Genomic DNA, 6331 nt, shown 5'->3' on the forward strand with positions numbered 1-6331 from the left:
GGAGGGGAGGGGAGGGGATGGGGAAGGAAGAAGCTTAGGGGCTTGGGATGCATGTAGCTCAGTGATCTAGCACTCAACTCTGGTTCCATCTCCATCTTGGAAATAAACAAGCCACAGTCCACAGCATGCTGGCACTTTGCTGAGGGTCGCCCTGTTGAACATGAAGCTGTGCTTTATTCACTTGTGAATGTTCTGACACTTCCCTGCCTAACTTCTAGTGAGCCTCTAAACCAGCCTCCAAATGTTTCCCCCCCCCGGCTGTTTAAGTTGTTATCTCCTGTAGAAAGTGAAGGCTACTGTCCTGGGGCCATTTCCAACCCTCCCTTATGCCAGGAGGCATTTGACTAAGTGCAGTGCTTCCAAGTAGAGAATGCTTTAGCCGACCTCAGGCTTTGTGAAGGGATTACCCAGAGCTAAGGCAGGACTTGTCTGCAGATCCTTTGGGGCAAAAGCTCTGGAAAGGTGTTTCCAGGGTGGGGTGGGAGTTGGGGGAGGCGGGACCAAGCAATCCTTCTGGTACTAGAGGATTAGAAGCAGCCCAGGATGGACTCCAGGGGTGGAGTTGGGAGAGAGTTTTTGTGTTTTGTTTTGTTTTGCTTTTGAGGCAGAGTCTTACTATATAAATAGGCCCAGGCTGGCCTAGAACTCACTATGTAGACCAGGCTGACTTTAACGGCATATGCCATCATGCCCAGCCCAATAGATTCTTAACTACAAGGGGAAGGAGTCTGTGGATGGATTTGTATATCCTTGAACTTGAATAGGGGAAAAAATAATATAGTTTCATTGTTGCTGACCCCACAGTAACATGATTCCTTCCATTTTGAGGAGAGGTAACAGAGCACAGGGACAACCAGTAGTGGTGACTTAGTCATCAGTAGAAATATACAAGTGGGCCAGTGAGATGGCTCAGTGGGAAGAAGCCCTTGCTGCCAAGCCAAACAAATGAGTTTGAGTCCCAAGTCCCAAGTGCTGGAAGGAGATAACGGACTCCCGCAAGTTGTCCTCTGACTTCCACATGCACACCACAAAAACTACCCTTCCCCAACAAATAAATGGTGTTCTTGAAAAGGATTTAAAAAATTTTTTTTATTATTTTTATTTTATGTGTATGACTGTATTGCCTACATGTATATGAGTGCACCCGTGTCGTGCAATGCTGCGGAGGTCAGAAGAGGGCTTCAGATTCCCCTGGAACTGGAGTTAAGGACAGTTTGTAGCCGCCATGTGGGTGCTGGGAATCAAACCTGGGTCCTCTGCAAGAGCAGTCAGTGCTCTCAACTGCTGAGCCATCTCTCCTGGCGCCCCCCCCACCTTTTTAATTCTTGAAAAGGATTTTAAAGAAAGAAAATTACAAGGGTGTGCTCACACATCACAAGTGTGACTGGCACCCAGACAATTGCTTTGCAAGATCCAGAAGCACTATTGGATTTTGATATTTAATACACTCAAGCATATTTAGGTGTCTACACCTCAAATACAGGTTTCTGGGACTTTTCTCTTTTTTTTGGATGGGGTCTGTGGTTTTGTTTTTGTTTGTTTGCGTTTGGCTTTTTGGAGCTCAGATCTCAGGTAGCCTAGGATGGCTTTGAACTTGCTATGTAGTTGAAGTTATACAACCTCTACCACCCAAGTGCTGGGATCACAGGCATATGCCACCATATCTAGTTTATGTGATGCTGGGGATGAACTCACAGCTTCATACATGCTAGGCAAGCATTCTACTAACCGAGCCAAATCCCCAGCCCAGTTTCTGATTTATCCATAGATATAGGTACATATATATTGTCTTCAAATGCTGACAATCAACTTATACAGGCACTCTCCACTGAGCTACACCCTTAGCCCTTGTTTTTTCTGTATTCTGCTTTCTCTTTCTTTCTTTCTTTCTTTCTTTCTTTCTATCTTTCCCTCCCTCCCCCCTTCTCTCTCCCTCCCTCCCTCCCTCCCTCCTTTCTCTCTCTCTCTCTCTCTCTCTCTCTCTCTCTCTGTAAAGACAGGGTCTCACTATACATGCCTGGCTGGGACTTGCTATGTAGATCAGGCTGGCCTGGAACTCAAAGATCCACCTGCCTCTGCCTCTTTACTTGGGGCTCGGTTTGGTTTTGTATGTGTTTGTTTTTGTTTGTTTGGGCCAGGGTCTTCCTCTGTAGCCTAGGTCTAGAACTTCCTATGTAGCTTCAAACTCACGAAATTCTCCTGCTTCAGTAGTCTCCCAAGTGCTGGGACTATAGGTATAAGCCATCATGCCTGACTTTGTATCTTGGTATTTCTCTTGCTTAATATCATATTCTAGAGCCGGGAGTGGTGGCGCACACCTTTAGTCCCAGCACTCAGGAGGCAGAGGCAGATGGATCTCTGTGAGTTTGAAGTCAGCCTGGTCTACATAGCCAGGTCCTGGTCAGCTAGGGCTACCGGGAGACCCTGTCTCAAAAAAAAAAAAAAAACAAAAAAAAAAACAAAATATCATATTCTAATGTCTTTTAAAACACTACTTGTTCTTGCAGAAGACCTAGGTTTGAATCCCAGCACCCACATGGAGGCTAACAACTGTCCTAACTCTAGTTCCAGGGGATCTGACAGTTTCTTCTGTCCTCCTTAGGCATTGCAGGACGGGTGCACTTATCTACGTGCCGGCAATACACGAATACACATAAAATTTTTTTAAAATGTCTTTTCAGGAGATTATTTTAGCTGAATGTGGTGGGGTATTCATTCAATCCCAGTATTTGGAAGGTAAAGGCAGGAGGATCTCAAGTTTAAGGCAGGCCTAGGTTACAGAGTGAGATCCTATCTCATTAAGACCAACCAAGCATGTAAATAAAGGGTTGTTCTAAGGTGTCCAGAGGTCTCCAGTTCTGCTCAAGGAGCCCTTGTCTGGAAGAGGGAAGGAGGTACCTACAGCCCAAGGCTCCAGCCGGGATTCTGAGGCTCAGTTAATTGAAAAGCCTAGGAAAAAATCTAAATCTGAATACAGGATAGTAACAACACCCTACTATTAAAAGCTCTCAGAAAGCACATTGACCATCGCACCCCGAAATGTCAGAGAAATAGACTGTAGAAACCACCCATGGCTTTTGAAAGTACAGAACATCAGTGCTTGCTTTCTCTCTCCCCCCCCCACCTCCCTCCTTCCCTCCCTCTTTTCCTTTTTCTTTTCTTTTTTCTTTTTATTATTTTTTTAAATTTTATTTATCTTTTTTTTTTTTTTTTTTGTCTTTTTGAGACCGGGTCTCCCTGTAGCCCCAGCTGTCCTGGAACTCACTATGTAGACCAGGCTGGCCTTGAACTCGCAGAGATCTGCCTGCCTCTGCCTCCCAGAGTGCTGGGACTACAGGCATGCGCCACCACACCTGGCCTATCATTTTTATTTTATGTGTATGCATGTATTGCCTGCATGTAGGTAAGTACACCCATGTCATTCAATGCCCGTGGAGGTCAGAAGAGGCTGTTGGATCCCTGGGACTGGAGTTACAGACAGTTGTTAGCTGCCATGTGGGTGCTGGGATTCGAACCTGGGTCTTCTGCAAGAACAACCAGTGTTCTTAACCGCTGAGCCATCTCTCCAGCACCTTCTTTTTTATTTTTAAAAGACAGGGATTCACTATATAGCACTGGCTGGCCTGGAACTCACTATATAGACCAGGTTGGCCTCACACTCACAGAGCTCATCCTTGGAGTGCTTGGATTAAAGGCCTGCATGCACCGCCACGCCTGGCCCACTTTCGTCGCCATGCCTGGCCCACTTGTACTTTCTTTATCAGTCTTTTCATTGAAACCCAGTCTTTCAGATAGTTCTGACATCCCCCATGACCAGAGTAACAGGTCAGAATCTGAGCCTTGTGCCATTGCTTCCTTTTTTTCTCTGGCTTCCTTCTCCTGAGAGGGCAGACAAGCCTTGGACTAGGGCAACCGTACAATGGGCCCTCTGTGTCTGCTGAGTCTGCCACAGTAGGTACAAGCAACGCCACATGAACACAATTGGGAGAAACAACTGCATGCAGAGGCGACATGCAGACTTTATTATTATTATTATTATTATTATTATTATTATTCCCTGAACAATACAGTATAACTTCTGTTTCCATTGTACTTACCTAGTAGATGATCTAAGTCAGCTACCAGTGACGTAGAGTGCATAGGTGGCAGCTGCGTATATAGCTCAGAGGTGGACTGTGGGCTTAGCATGTGTGAGGCCCTGGGTTTGATCCTCGCACTAAAATACTACTACTACTACTGCTGCTGCTAATAATAAAATAATAATAATAATAATAATAATAATAATAATAATAATAATATCATCCCTGGGAAGAGGTGCATAGCTTAGGTGCAAACACAATTTCATTTCAAATGAAGAACTTAAGATTTTGGTTTCTGCAAGGACCAATCTGCCTTAGATACCCAGGAACAATTGCAGAATGTTTTCACTTTCAGCAAATTAAATGCTTTGGTAAAGAGAGTTGGTAATTAAAATATGTGCAAAGGAATTGAAGTGTTCATGAGGTACATATCACAGCCCCTCCAAGCCCTCCTCATTTTGCCCAGAAGGCAACAGAGGCTGGAATCTTTGCCTGATCCCTGTTAATTCCTAGGGAAACTGCTGGGTCTCCCCCTGCATCCTCTCTGGCAGCTGACAGTTTCTAATCTGCCCCCTCTCAGTCCTCCTAGACCTCTGTGGGGCCCAGAGTAGAGCGTCTGGAACTCAGAGTCCCCATGCAGGTGTCAAACATCCCTTCTGAGTGCCCTGGCTCCAGGGTCCCCATCCTGAAGGGCTCCGAAGAGTGGGCCTTTCAACGGCCTCTAAGAGGTGGTAACAAGTCTCAGGGCCGGGTGGTGCTGCCCAGGCTCTGACTTCTACGGGCCAGCAGAGTGCTAGGGGACCCAAAGCAGGATTCCAGGGACATCTGGATATTGTCAGCCACTCAACTGTCTGGCCAGTGGGCCAGGACAGCCAGTTGCAGGGGCAGGAGCTTGTTAGAAGGCAGAGTGAGGAATCCTACACAGATTATGGGGCCCAGACTTAGCTCCTGGGGGAAGGGAAGGTGGCCCAGGAGCTGGCTGCAAGTTTTGCACCAGCCCAGCTTTGAATGCTGATAGTGGCTGACAGAGAAGATGGAGAGGGCTGGGCTTTGTGTGTTCAGAGGCTCAGCATTAAGGACCCTCAAGGAGGGAGTGGGGGGGCAGCAGGGGGGGGGCAAGAGTCAGGCAGAGCTCACCCTCGGGTCCACTTGAAGATTCTTTGCTTCAAAACTCCCTGTGATGGCTTCCAGACAAGTCGGCACCAAGGGTCATTTCTGGAGGCTGTAAGTGTTATGGAGAGCAGCTGTAAGGACAGGTGTAAATCTGCCCTCACATTCCTCCTGAGCCCCTCCCAGCTTTGCGTACCTGAAGCAGGTCCTTGCTTACCATGGGGAACCTGGTGGGGGAGGCCTGGACACACACACAAACACACACAGACACACACAGACGGGCGGTGGGGGGGCGGCTAGCCTGCCTCTGGGGACAGTTTTTTCATGTTCTTTTAAAACAAAGTATCAGCTGTTTATTAAAGCAAAGCAAACATAAGCCAGAGAGAGAGAGAGAGAGAGAGAGGGAGAAAAGAGAAGAGAAGAGAAGAGGAGAGGAGAGGAGAGGAGAGGAGAGGAGAGAAGAGAAGAGAAGAGAAGGATCCTTTTATGTGCTACCATTAAAACATCTTGTTTAAAATACCTTTCTGGGGGAGGGGAGCTGGTGAGATGGTTCAGTGGGTAAAGGCACTTGCTGCCAAGTCTGAGGACCTAAGTTCATTCCCCGGAACCCACATAAAGGTGGAAGGAGACAACTCCAGAGTTGTCCTCTGACCACCACAAGCACACTGTGGCACTTGCACCCCCGCAACACACACATCATACACACACACACAAAAAAAAAACAAACAAACAAACAATGCTTTATAAAATTTAAAGCATAAAATACCTTTCTTGGGGTGATAAGGCAGGAGGTGAAAAGAGGGAAAGTGATCTGGGGCTTATTTGAACTGGCAGGAGAGATGAATTGGAAGGGTTCTCTCTAGGATCCAGTGCTCCTATTCTTTCCTAGTTCCCCCACCTCCCATTGAAACTGCTTATGATGGATGAGGGAGACTTTCTATCATCTCACTCCATCAGTCTCTAGAAGCATCTGGGAAAATGAGCAGCCCCTCTCCATCTGGCAAAATGCATTCTGAGAGAACTTAGGGAAGGGCCTCTTCTGGGCCATCCAAGTGTCCCCAGCAGGCCTCCTTGTGTTGAGAGAAGAGAGATGTTCCAATATGAGGTCAAAAGCAAAGGAAGGAAGGGAGGGAGGGAGGGAG

At 47.0% G+C, this 6331-nt stretch overlaps 1 long non-coding RNA gene across 1 annotated transcript in view; it reads right to left on the reverse strand.

The window, feature by feature from the left end:
* The window catches only part of LOC115072775, a 28409-nt gene that overhangs the window by 6834 nt on the left and 15244 nt on the right, over positions 1-6331 (reverse strand). The window contains exon 2 of the long non-coding RNA XR_003851787.1: positions 5217-5301. This is a non-coding gene — a long non-coding RNA (uncharacterized LOC115072775). The remainder of the gene's footprint in view (positions 1-5216; positions 5302-6331) is intronic.

This window comes from Nannospalax galili, unplaced genomic scaffold, assembly GCF_000622305.1.
Source record: "Nannospalax galili isolate Female #2095 unplaced genomic scaffold, S.galili_v1.0 scaffold120, whole genome shotgun sequence".
Taxonomy (NCBI): domain Eukaryota; kingdom Metazoa; phylum Chordata; class Mammalia; order Rodentia; family Spalacidae; genus Nannospalax; species Nannospalax galili.